This window comes from Podarcis tiliguerta, assembly GCF_965153285.1.
Source record: "Podarcis tiliguerta genome assembly, chromosome: Z".
Lineage (NCBI taxonomy): Eukaryota > Metazoa > Chordata > Lepidosauria > Squamata > Lacertidae > Podarcis > Podarcis tiliguerta.
In genome coordinates, this window is record NC_139553.1 from 33,210,385 (window position 1) to 33,224,088 (window position 13,704).

General features: G+C 44.9%; 1 protein-coding gene across 1 annotated transcript in view; it reads right to left on the bottom strand.

The window, feature by feature from the left end:
- LOC310669890 (tigger transposable element-derived protein 1-like) overlaps positions 1–13,704 on the bottom strand; it is a 406,885-nt gene that overhangs the window by 151,574 nt on the left and 241,607 nt on the right. The window lies entirely within an intron of this gene.

Genomic DNA, 13,704 nt, shown 5'->3' on the forward strand with positions numbered 1-13,704 from the left:
TTTGGTATGAACTGCTTTTTATATGGGGATTGTTGCTTTCCTTTTTTTCTGTTAGCAGCTTTGAGTCCCTTGGTTTGGAAAGAAAAGCGAGGCAGAATTGTTAGTATATGCACTAAATTAAAAGGGTGGTTTTTTCCAATGATTTTTTTTAAAAATAAAATAATAAGTTCAATTGTTTATTCAATTTATGCATCACTTTACACTGCCAGAAGCAGTTTTGATGTGATTTATAGTGGCAACAGCATGCAAAATATAATATGCTTATTTATTTAATGCAAACTGATGCAGAAATGTGGAGAACTGGAATAAAGGCTGGAAATATTAGAAACTGAGAGGAGCCAAAATTGACAGATTGGCCTATCCCATCCAGCTTTGTGTTTTTGGAAACAGGGATCACTCCTTTGTCCCAGAATACTGAGGTGTAACTTGATACCTGCAGAATTTAGCAGAGGCTAATCCAATATGCCTTCGGTCTCTATCTTGGAACTGAGTCTAAATGCAGCTTACGTGGCTACAAAATGCAGTCTATTTCTGCTATTATGTCACCTTTAGGCCAATAACTCAAAACCTTGCTTGCTCTTTTGTGACTTTTTGATTGACCTTAATAAACGTATTGCTCCACTGTGATCCACTGTGGGTTTTGAATTTGTGTTTATTAAGGGATATCAATATCCATTATCTCAAGAAAGCAATAGCATGTTAATGATATCCCTTATAAACTGCGGCTTGGGGGTTACCTAAAGGATGGGACATTTTAAAATTGATTACAGTATTGTTTTTCTGCACCCTGGAATAATAGCGGAACAAGACAGGAGAACTCTTGACAGGAACAATGATGCTGCCATCTAGTGTTCTCTAGTGGAAGAGAAAGCAAGTGTTTTCTCTTCAGGTGAATGGTAAGGCTGCATTGTTGTTTAGTCGTGTCCGACTCTTCGTGACCCCATGGACCAGAGCATGCCAGGCACTCCTGTTTTCCACTGAAACGACACCTGACCACTTGCAGTACTTCCTTGGTTGGTGTTCAATGTTGCCATTTGTTGAATCAATACACATTGCAATAACAGAGGGGGGGGGGGGTAGAACGCTCTTTTGGCTCCAAGGTGGAATTATATGGGGCAGCATTTGCAAGAGCTCTAGGGAACGGTCTGTGGCTCAGTGGCAGAGCATCTCCTTTGCATGCAGAAGGTCACAGGTTCAATCCCTGGCATCTCCCGGTAAGCCTGGGAAAGACTGCAGTTTTGCCCCAAGACTATTTGCTCATCTAGGTAAAAGGTAAAGGGACCCCTGACCATTACGTCCAGTCGTGACCGACTCTGGGGTTGCGGAGCTCATCTCGCCTTAGTGTCCAAGGGAGCTCACGTACAGCTTCCAGGTCATGTGGCCAGCATGACTAAGCTGCTTCTGGCAAACCAGAGCAGCACACAGAAACGCCGTTTACCTTCCCGCTGGAGTGGTACCTATTTATCTACTTGCACTTTGACGTGCTTTCGAACTGCTAGGTTGGCAGGAGCAGGGACTGAGCAACAGGAGCTCACCCTGTTGCGGGGATTTGAACCGCCAACCTTCTGATCAACAAGTCCTAGGCTCAGTGGTTTAACCCACAGCGCAACCCGCATCCCTTATTTGCTCATCTATCCCAGGATTATTGAGAATGACTAGTAGGGGATCTTCCTCGGACTTTGACAGGTTCCCTGCCATTGAACCAGGACCCCTGTTTCCCCAGAAGCATAAGCTCAGCTGAGAAATAAGTCCAGGACAAAGAAACAGCAACAGATCACTTTACTCCTAACAAGTGTTACCAGTACTAATGAAACATGTGACTGGAGTGAGTTATTTATAAGGAAGAGCTGCAGGAGGCAATGGGCTGTATCCAGCCTTCTCTATCCATTGGAACATGGGCTCTTTCTTGCGCTACCAGAAAGTGAATTTTAATGTTGAACAACAGAGGCATCCCATCCAACAGCTGCACTAGCAGAAACCCATTGCGCAACAGATGACACGATCTATTTCACAGCAATGGTACTAACAGCCTGCTCATGCCTTCTGTTGCTCAGCAGTGTTCCACTGGTGCAAAACATTTCACCAATAGAACAGGTTTATCACTGAGTATGTCTCTATGTCTGGGGAGGTGGGGGAAATCTCAAGTGGGGGAGGCCAAAGAAGGCAGGAATACATATCAAAAGCAACTGTCATGAGAATAATGTAATAATAACATAATAAAACAACAACTTAATAGCAAATATAACAACATATATATTGAAAAATCAGTATGATAAATATAATGAGATTGCATTACAAGTATTACACCTCCTGGCAATTGCAAAGATAACAAGGAAGTATGACAATTTTGCTTTGGTCACAGAAACACCCCTCACAGGTCTCTTGTTGTTTTACTATCCCTCTTGCTTAGGCATCCATGAGAGAGAAATTAAGATGTGAAAAACAGAATTAGTACTTCCTGTTATCTGGGGTGCCTGGTCTCCCTTTAGAGTGGCTGACAGCAGCTGAATGAAAGGCCACAGGAGGAGAGATCCTTTAATTTAACCATAAAATAACATGACTGCTCTCGGCCTGGTGTGTGTGGCTTCTGTGAAGTGCTGAGCCATAAAGAGAAGTCATGTTTCTTCCTTACTGGGGACTCTTGTTTGTCATTTTTATAAATCAGTGTTTATAGGTCTAATTATTGTAAATGCAGCAGACAATAAAGGTGACTGTGAATGCAACATCCGATAATGAATTTTGCAGCAAGCCTGCTGAGCTGAAGAAGGCAGCTGGAAGGATGTTATTTTTCTGTATGATAATTATAGATTTGTTTACATCCTTCTCTCTCTCTCCCCCCTCCTTGTGGCACCAGGACTGGAGTTTCCTCCCAGGTAAGATCTGCTAAGCTCCCTCTTTAGTGGATTAGCAAAGTTTTTTTTTTTTAAACCAGGTTAGTTTTTAGTATATAATCTGCCATTTTAAAAACTTTTAACAACTGTGTTATACGAAATGCAAATTAATGAAATTAATAGTATTGTTGTTATATGTTTTTAACACCACCACCACCACATTATTAGGGGTATTTTTTCCCTTTTAATGCTATCTGTATGAGCATTTAGTTCTATAATGCTATCCATTAATATTTTATGTGCTGCTAATATATTGTTGTTAATGACTCATTTCTATTCTGATGGATTTTCTTATTTTATTGCAAGTCACTTTGATTGTTTTAACAGAACATCAAATACTAAAAACATAAAACATGTCCACATATATAATATGAAAGTAAGGCTCCAACCCAAGCGGAGTTGGTCCCCTTGAACACCTGAAGGAGCGTCTCCACCCCCATCGTTCTGCCCAGACACTGAGGTTCAGCTCTGAGGGCCTTCTGGTGGTTCCCTTGCTGTGAGAAGCCAAGTTACAGGGAACCAGGCAGAGGGCCTTCTCGGTAGTGGCACCCACACTGTGGAACACCCTCCCACCAAATGTCAAAGGGAAGAACAACTACCAGACTTTTAGAAGACATCTGAAGGCAGCCCTGTTTAGGGAAGCTTTTAATGTTTAATAGACTATTGTATTTTAATATTTTAATATTCTGTTGGAAGGCGCCCAGAGTGGCTGGGGAAATCCAGCCAGATGGGCGGGGTAGATATAATAAATTATTGTTATTGTTGCTGTTTGATGATGATGATGCCTTCTGAATAAGCATGCATAGAATTTCACTGTCAACTAATCCATTTGTCCTCCATTATCAACACTATTTTAGAAAGAAACAAGAAGCCAGTTCCCTGTCCTGATGGGTTTACAATTAATAGTTGAGTAGGGTTTTTGACGCAGGGACGCGGGTGGCACTGTGGGTAAAAGCCTCGGCGCCTAGGGCTTGCCGATCGAAAGGTCGGTGGTTCGAATCCCCGCGGCGGGGTGCGCTCCCGTTGCTCGGTCCCAGCGCCTGCCAACCTAGCAGTTCGAAAGCACTCCCGGGGGCAAGTAGATAAATAGGGACCGCTTACTAGCGGGAAGGTAAACGGCGTTTCCGTGTGCGGCTCTGGCTCGCCAGAGCAGCGATGTCACGCTGGCCACGTGACCCGGAAGTGTCTCTGGACAGCGCTGGCCCCCGGCCTCTTGAGTGAGATGGGCGCACAACCCTAGAGTCTGTCAAGACTGGCCCGTACGGGCAGGGGTACCTTTACCTTTACCTTTTAGGGTTTTTGAGTAGCAAATTTGACTCAAAATGTAAAATTCTGCAAAGCTTCTTAAGGAAACCACAAACCTAATCCCAAAATAGTGATTTAAAGCTTTTTGAGTTGTTTCCGCTGCTTTTTCTAGTGTGTTGCCATACATCCAGGTTTTCCCTCACAAAATTCCCCCCTGACACCATTTGTATACCCCAAAACCAGGATATGTTGGGAATTTTCCTGACGTATGGCAAGCCTGTACTTGAGCTAAACACAAATACATGTTTTTTTTTCCTTCCTGTGTAGGAAAAGCAGAAAGTGGGCAGCAATACTTTGATGAGCCTGTTCTCCACATATGTTGTTGTCTGTTGTGTCGTGTGTGTGTGTTCAGATTTGGACCCAGAATTTTCAGGAGGACATTTTGTGGGTTAAAGTCCAGAATCAAAGTAACTCTTCCACTTAAGTAACTGTGAGAAACTTTTCAGCACTGAGATCATTAGCGCAGCTCATAATGTTGTCAAAAAGCTGTTTTCCGCCACATCAGCATTTGCAGCTAAATGGTCTGCCTTGTCTTCAGCTGCATCAGAAGATTTAAAGGGACACGACTGTTCTCCATCTCTGGCCACCTTACTGCTGAATGCCTGCCATTGCAGCATTTGAGAGGGGGCAATTAATACAGAAAAGCAGCAGAAGAGAGTGTTTTGCTTAGCCCATCCCTTGCCTACTGCTCCTCTTGCCCTCTCCCTCAGCCCCTGAGAGAAAAGTGGTGGGTAGGGGCTGTCATTAACCAATTCTACCAGCAGCAGCCTTGACTCTGACAGAGAGGCAGCAGAGCTAGCTGGATCATGAAGACTTGTGGGGCAAGCTATGGAGGCACTGAGCTGAGATCCATCCACAGTGCCCATCAGCAGGGACCCCCTTGACCCCAGAGACTCCCAGAACAACAATGCTTGCACCAGACTCTGCTGAAGAGCAGAGTGGCTTGGTGTTTCATGCTTCTTGGTGCCTGCTTGCCAGCACAGGCAAAGATGAAGGAGGGGGCTGGGAGAGGTTAGGCCCAAGACTGGAGAAAAGGCCTTGTTTGAGTTGTTAGAAGAGGTAGTCTGCTTGGCACTATCCAAGGTGCTGGAGTCCTCACCAGCTGTCACTCACAGGCATTTATCATGCCCTATGACACAATCATGGCAGGGCAAAAGGTCCTCACATGAATACAAACAAAACTCACTACAATCAACTAAATGCAACCAACCATGCTATGGGCTCTCCAACTTCTAGTACCACCAACAAAATCAGACAGACAGACAAATGAAGAGCCTAGCCTCACAACGCCAGCACAAAACATCTGCACATGTACCAAGCAAAAGAATGAAAGATCATTACCCGCCTTCTTTCTCCGTCTTCTCCCCCCAATCCTCTCCACCCCCCCCCCAATCTCACAATGTCTATGACAGCAGGGTCTCATACCAAATGCAGCTGACCTGTAGAAAGTTGTATGTAACTTTGTTGACTATGAAAATTCTTTAATAAAAGCTACTTTTTAAAAGAAGTCGCAGGATAGGGAGGACAGGAACATTGCAGCAACCTTCTCCAACCCACAGTGTGTGGGATTCCCTCCCCACTTCGCTTATTATTGCACTTCCTGACCCTTGTTTGAAGACATGGATCTGCTGCCTTCAAACGTAGTTCTCCCCAAGCTAAGGAGCACATCAGGCAACTGAAGACAGATGGATTTGCAAACCCCAAACAGTATTTGTGGCACTCACATGGGGTGCAGAAAATCCCAAACGGCCCTCCTCTTTGTGGTGGCAAAAATACAAGCAAATGAAGGCTGCCAATCCTAAATAAACTTAGGGATCACCCACACTTCCATTTGTCTTGTGCCTAGAAAACACAAGTCTGAGCAGTTTTCTGTTTGTCCCGTGCTTCTCAGGCATGGGTCCAAGCAGTTTTGTCTTTGCACAGCTTCCGCCCAGAAAACCCACTATTTAGTGCTATATTGGAACAAAGTGCAATCCGGGGGGAAAAATCCCTATTGCTGTTTGTTCCAATTCAGGGCTGAACCACAGGTTTTCCTGGGAGAAAGCAGTGGGGGAAACAGAAGTCTGGATGAGCCTATTCTGGAGAGGAAGCCCCATTTGGGGCTTACTTCTGAGTAGACTTGCTTAGGATTGAGTTCTATATCACTGGCTATTTTTTTGTCTTTCCTTTAATGTACTGGTCTCCAAGAAACTGCTGTGTAAAGGAGCGAAATCACCCTGCTTAATGGTAAGGTCAGCCAGAGCTGTTAAAAAGCGCCACCATCGTTGTATACAATGTTTTATAGAGCATCGTAAACCAAAAGGCCCCAGTGAAAGACTGGCAGAATCTAGGCTGGCATCTCTGGAGTTAATATTGCCAATTTCCAAACTCATCTTAAGTCGTTGAGTGTAATAAAAATAAAAACGGTGATCCGAAGCCAGTGTAACTGAATTCAGAGATAACAGACAGGCTTGTTAATATGGGCAGCGATGATCAAACGAGAAGTGATCCAGAGAAATCCTGTGAAGGTTGCTGTGGCCAGAAACTTGTTTGAGCCCCATCATTAAAAACTGAGAACCAGGTCAAAGTGAGCAGGAAGCAGAGCAAATGGGAAAAAGTCCATCTTCTTGAAACACAAGCAGAGGAATGTTCTCAAATTCGGCAATAAATATCAGTTTCTCTCTCTCTCTCTCTTAAGTGTTTGAAATGAAGCAGATAGATGTTGCGAGTGCCAAAGAAAATGTCTTCCTTTTAAAACATTTATTTAATGGGGAAGTTTAGAGAGATATATACTAAAGGGAAAGAGGATAAATTGGCTTAAAGGGTGCCGCTGCGGAAAAGAATATGTGAAGAAAGAAGGGCATCTTTTGATAAGTTGTCAGAAAGAATTGGAGTAAAAGTTGTGAAAGAATTATTATAGTATGAAATAATTTGTTAGGACAGGCAGGGAGTGTGTGTGGGGAAAATGCTGGACAACCAAATTAATACCCAGGGTGATGGTTGCCAAATTCCTCACTGCCCCGGACCACTTGGAAATTGTTGAGGACCTTGGAGGAGAACTTAATGCCTGTTGTTTAGCAGCTGTCATGTGCAGTGCTAGATGCCAACTTATTTTTTTTATTTAAAAAATCACATGCAGTTCAAATTTTAATACGATTAAAATACAATTAGAAATAGATAGATAATTTATTACAGTCAAAGACCAGTTCACATAACACAATAAAAACAGTGTTCATTAAGATAAAATATACAATTAGAGCAGATTGCAGCAATAGCTCATGAGTTAAAATTGAGACACAGTATATACATACACCTGTACAACTGAGATCTCGGCTACCATAAAAAATGACCCTGAGGCGCCCCAAAGGGCGACTTCAGCTTTTTCCTAGTAAGCTATTTTATTCTAGAGGATGATCTGTGCCTACAAATCTGGGCGCAGAATCTGGCTACCAGCCAGGTCGTCTTATGATCTTTGCCTAAGAGGAGAGAATCAAGTTTAGACTTGTCTGAAAGATCAGCGAGCCTCTTCAGCAAAGGATCAATGGTGTCTCTATGAATCTCAGCATAAGAAGGACATCTAAAAAATATGTGTTCGGGGCTTCCTATTTCCCCTAATGGGCAGGCTCAAAGTCTCTGTGGGTAAAGGACTCTTCTATAGGAGCCTTCCAGAACCGGTGAGGGCAAGGCCGAGCTTCTAGCAAGAGTGAAAGCCTTTCTTGCGTTTCTGGATGTGAGGAAATAGAGGTACCGTATTTTTCACTCTATAGGATGCACCGGACCATAGGACGCACCATGTTTTAGAAGGGGGAGAACAAGAAAAAAAAATTCGCCCCCTTTTTGCCCAGCGCCACTTCAGCGAAGCGGCAGGAAGCGCTGCGCAGAGAGGGGGAGAATCCCCCCCCCGTTTCCCCCCTCTAAAACAAGGTGCCGTTCAAGGTGCGTTCAGCCGCCTTCAGGCACCGACCCCTCTTGCTCTCCAGGCTTCAGGTTCCTTTCGACCTGCTCTTTGGGGCTGGCGGGGGGAAGCCCACCGCCAGCCCCAAAGGTCAGGTCGGGGAGCAGCGGAAAGGCACACAGCCTTCCCGTTGCTCCGCGAGCTTCTCGGGGCTGCCGGGGAAGCCCAGGGCTATGGCTTCTTTAGCCCCGCGCACGCTCTCCCGGCTGGTGAGGTGGCGCACGGCTAAAGAGGCTGCTGCCATAGCCGTGCGCCAGCTGGGAGAGGCAATACCCCTACCTATGGGAGTGGCAATACTCCAGCTATAGCAATACCCCCACCTCCCACAAAAGCCCACAGGAGCCACGCACCCTTTTCTGCACCTTTTCTTCGCCCTGCCTTCCCGCTGCCCCCCGAGCTTGTGGGGCTGGCGGTGGGGGGAAGCACTGCTTTCCCCCCACCGCCAGCCTCAAAGACCAGGTCGGGGAGCAACGCAAAGGCTGCACACCGCCTTTCCACTGCCCCCCGAGCTTGTGGGGCTGGCAGTGGGCAGAAGTGCTGCATTCCCCCACCGCCAGCCTCAAAGATCCCTGAAACCTTCCGAGCGCAGCGCGAGTTCTCGCTGCGCTCCGCAGGCTTCGGGTTCCTTTTGCTGAAGCCAGGAGAGCAAGACTCTCCTGGCTTCAGCGAAAGGAACCTGGAGCCTCTGGAACGTGTCGGGAACTCGCGCTGCGCTCCGAAGGCTTCAGGCGGCTATCGCTGAAGCCTGGAGAGTGAGAAGGGTTGGTGTGCAGAGACACCTCTCACTCTCCAGGCTTCAGCGAAAGCAACGCGAAGCCTCCAGAGCGCGGAACCAGGGCTCGGCTACTAAAATCTGGTTGTGTTTAGAATAATCTTGTGAGTAAAATAAAAAATACGAAGCGAGACATTAAGGAGACCCAAAGGAAAAATATGAAGAACAGAGGTTTTGACAAATGGACTAGCAAAAACGCGTAAGGCAAACGGTGGAAGTCTTTTAAAAATATTTTAATTAAGATAGATAAGGATATGATGAAAATACATAATTGAACATAAATATAAATTGGAAATGGCTGTGTATAGTGAATACTAATCTACTTTTAAAATTCTCATTCTTGATCTTATTTCTTCCTTTTCTTTATCTTCTTCTTGTTCTTTTCTTTTATATTTTACCTTTCATTTCTTCTCTTTATTGTGACTATTGTTTTTTAGAGGTGAAAATTATTGTAAATATCAGAAGAGGTAAAATGTTTTCTAATTTTCTAATGGTTACATGTATTTTCCTTTTTTTTGTATATTTGTATTTTTTTCTAATTTGTACTCAATAAAATTAATAATAAATAAATAAAGCTAATCACGTGTCCATCTCCTCATCCCACTTGGCGGCGTCAGGCAACTTCATGTTTTGTCACATGAAATCAAGGAACATGGAGGCCTGCAGTAACCGGCCCAGCCTCTGGAAGTGCCGTGTATGGTAGGAGAGACTCCACAGCTGCTTTGATCCCTTCGTATTGCAAGAGGCTCTCTGGCGTCTCATGCTTGAGGAGGGTTTCCACCGCTGCCTGAGCCTCGAGGTAGTTCCGCGAGTTTCTATTCCACGTGATGGAAAACTTCAACACAGCGTCTGGAAGAAGGGGTTTGGGGAAGACACGTCAGGAAGGAGTGCAAGTTGCAGGCAGCGTGGCCACCTTGAACCAACACACTTCTATTGCGAAGCGTGGCCAGGTCTGGGCACACATCTGACCTGCGCCTTTCTTCAAGGCAGGGAAGCAGATCCAACACCCCTCCCCACCTAGTAGAAACAATTAATGATGGGAGGGGTGACTGAGTTTATTTGACATGGCTTGCAGGAATGGGTTTTATAACATTTATAAAAGTACAACAACAACAATATGCATTATAATCTTTGCTCTAGTATTACAGAGCTGGTGGAGCTAATTTGAGGCTGTGTACACACCATACATTAAAAGCATTATCGCTTCTCCCCTGTAAGAATCCTGGGAACTGTAGATTACCCTTCTACCGCATAGCTACAATTTGTAGCACCCTTTACAAACTGCAATTCCCAGGATTCTTTGGGAGAAATGTCCTTTTAATGCCTGTTTTTCCTGCGGCAGGCATGCTCAGCTACCCCTCTGGAAGCTCAATCTCACAGAAAGCTGTGACGGCCACCAACCTGGATGGTTTTATGCAGGAAAGGCTATCAATGGCCACTAGGCACAATGGCTATGCTCTACCTCCACAGTCAGTGGCAGTAACGTTGTGAATAGTAGTTGCTGGAAGGTGCAGGAAGGGAATACAGAATGCTCTTGTTTCCACAGGAAACAGGATGCTGGACTAGACAGGCCAATGTGGTCTCATCCAGCAGACACTTCTTATGTCCTTACGTGGTTCAAGGGTAGAGATTGTGAGAAGGCATCTTCCAAAGCAATCCCACCCCGCAAATAGCTTTGGAGCCTTCTTGTCTCTAGCCTAGCCCTCACCCCTTTTCCTGTTCCCACTGGAGTCTTCTTTTGCTTGCCACGCCTGCGGGCTCTCTTCCGGCTAACGCTGCCAATGACAGATCTTAAAAACTTGGGGTCGGTGAGATTCGGTAATCGCAGCACCTTGCGCCTGCTGGACCTCCTGAGCGGAGCGGGTTGTGTCTTGCTCCTTGTGAAGTAGGAGTGTTGCAAGCCGGTGCAGAGGCAGAAGGTCTGGCCGAGATGGTAGAGCATGGCTTCTTTGTCAGGGGCTTCTTCCTAACCCAGTGGAACACCAGTATCATACGCCTCTTAGATGGGTTGGACATGCTGAAGAAGGTGCTGGAGGCCCAAAGACCAGGGTGACTTCAAAGTGGAGGAAGCAGCAGGCAGTTCCCTATCAATGGTGCCAAATCCAAGCAAATGTTAGCTCCAGTCCTGTTAAATCGATCCAGCAATTATGAACGTTAGTAAGGGATTAATTCCTCAGGCAGTATGAAAAGACTTTTTGTGGCTTTTTAATAGATGGGAGCCCCCAACTACTGCCACTGTTGACAGCCTGTCGCCCCTTCACTCTGCTTGAATGGGTTATGTCACAATGGTTCCTTCATAAAGTGTTTGTGAGCATGAAAATGCTTTTGGGAGTTTCAGCAATGAAGGCTCAGGCATAACATACTGTTTGAAAGTCTGAACAACATCCTCTTTTTTTATTTAACAAAATTTATATACCGCTTTTATAATTTATATACAAATTCTTAGGAGAGTAAGTTAAAAATATACTGTAGTTTATTCACTTATAGGCTAGTTTACATACTTTATGAAGCCTCCACCTTCTCCATTTTATCCTGACAGCAATATTGTGAAGAAGGCACCTGGGGCTTCAGTAAGTCATCCTCTGCAGGAGAGGCAAGCTCTGGAGGCATCTGCAAAGGCCCTGTCATAGTCTGCAAAAAACTAAACAATGTAAGGAACCAGTGAAACCAATGTTTCTTGCACCACATGGGGACACTATTCAGGCCGGAAACGCTGCCAGAGGCCATCGAATTCTAGGGCAAAGCCCTAGGATCACCTGCTAGGCCAGACATAAATGTTTCCAGTGAAATAACAGAGTTGAGGAAGCCCACAGCTTGTCCAGGTATCCCTGCTTGCCCTTTTAGAGGGAAGCACCCCATCAAGAAAAACAAAGTTCTTTTATCACAAATGGACCAAACTACCCAGCGACGGAATAGTCCAAAAGTAGCAGTTTGTTTTGTTTTGTTATAACAATGGCTAAGAGGGGGATATGAACCCTGTCTCCCAGGTCCTAGTCCTGCACTCTAGCCACTAAGCCACAATGGCTCGTCTCTAAAATGGCAGTCGCCACTATCAGGGCAAAACAAACTTGAAGAAAATAAACTTGCTCAGAAACAGCATAGTTCAAGAGCATACACAGAGTGCTCATAGTCATTGGAGGCACAGAGAGCCTCTGGCTCCCTCTGTCAGATATACATTAGCAGCAACTGAGCCTGCAAGCAGATACATTCTTATAGAGAGAATGAGTCACGTGTCACAGAGACTTAACAATTTACTGCTACCTGTAGCAGACTTAGGCTTGGATGTTATGTGCAGGCCGAATAGGCCTCCCTGCTTCTGCTCTTGAGAATCTTTGTCTCATAACAATATTAAAGGAACTCAAAATAGTGCTCCCGCCCAAGGCTAGATTAAAATTTGGCCAACAGCGCCGCACACACCCAAAATCAAGCCAACCTTTGGGGACACTATAAACGAAAGTGATTCTAGCTAAGCTGGGAACAGCCCTGATTAGCCCCACAATTAACAAACTGGCAAAATGGGGAAAACTTTTGCGATAGAAAGCCCGGGGCTCTCTCCCTATTGGGAAAGGCAAGCCACAGATACAGGGAGAATCTCCCCAAAGGGCAGGGGTAAGGGGTGGGGTGGGAAATCAAACAGGAAAAAAGGGGAATTAAATTATTTAAGGGACTAGAGAGGATTAAAAAGAAGGGGGAAATAAAGAAATGTAACCAGACCGCTCCACTGTCCTCCAGTGTTCCATGTGATCCGGTCCAAGTAGCCAAGAGGACGCAATATTTAAAACCTCTGACCCCTCCTTCAAAATTGGCAACAAGCAATTCTCCCCAGCGACCCAATTAACCAATTCACTGCCTGGGTTACTCCACAAATCCGCCCAGCAACACTGGGGTGGCTTGTATCCCCCACCGCAACACGTGCTCTCTGCTAGGGAGAACACGTTTTGTCACGTATAAGAATGTGATAGTTTTATCCTTTGGGATATCTTTATCAAGAATTCCTAGTAGATATGCCCCTGCCTTTTTATTGTGTGGTGCCCTTATCATTTTTTTTATCTCGTCGTGGATCATGTCCCGAAAGGTTTTAATCTTTGAGCAAGTCCACCACATGTGGTATAACGTGCCTTTTGTCCTATTACATTTCCAGCATTTATTGTTGTTCATTTTATTCATTTTTGACAATTTGTCAGGAGTTAATTACCATCTACGATGAATTTTTCTGTAGTTCTCCATTAATAGGTCACACGCTGTAAAATTTTTGTTTTTCTCACCCTTACATGGGTTTTTGATATATCGTATTTTTCGCTCTATAGGACACACTTTCCCCCCTCCAAAATTAAGGGGAAATGTGTGTGCGTCCTATGGAGCGTACGCAGGCTCCTTGGCTTCATCAATAGCAACCCGAAGCCTCCGAAGCGCAGAGGGAGCGCTCCCAGTCCCACCAAGAAATGCTGGGGACTGAACCTGATGCCTTCTGCATGCTAAGCAGTTGTTCTACCACTAAGCTATGGCCCTAGCTCACAATATTGCTGTCAGGATAAAATGGAGAAGGTGGAGGCTGAAGTGTGTATGCTCTGTGGAGGAAAGGTGGGATAGAAGTATAAGAAGGAATAAAGTATATAAACTAGCCTATAAGTGAATAAACTACAGTATATTTTTCACTTACTCTCCTAATAATTTGTATATAAATTATAAAAGCGGTATATAAATTTTGTTAAATAAAAAAAGAGGAAATGTTCAGACTTTCAAACAGTATGTTATGCCTGAGCCTTCATTGCTGAAACTCCCAACAGCATTTTCATGCTCAC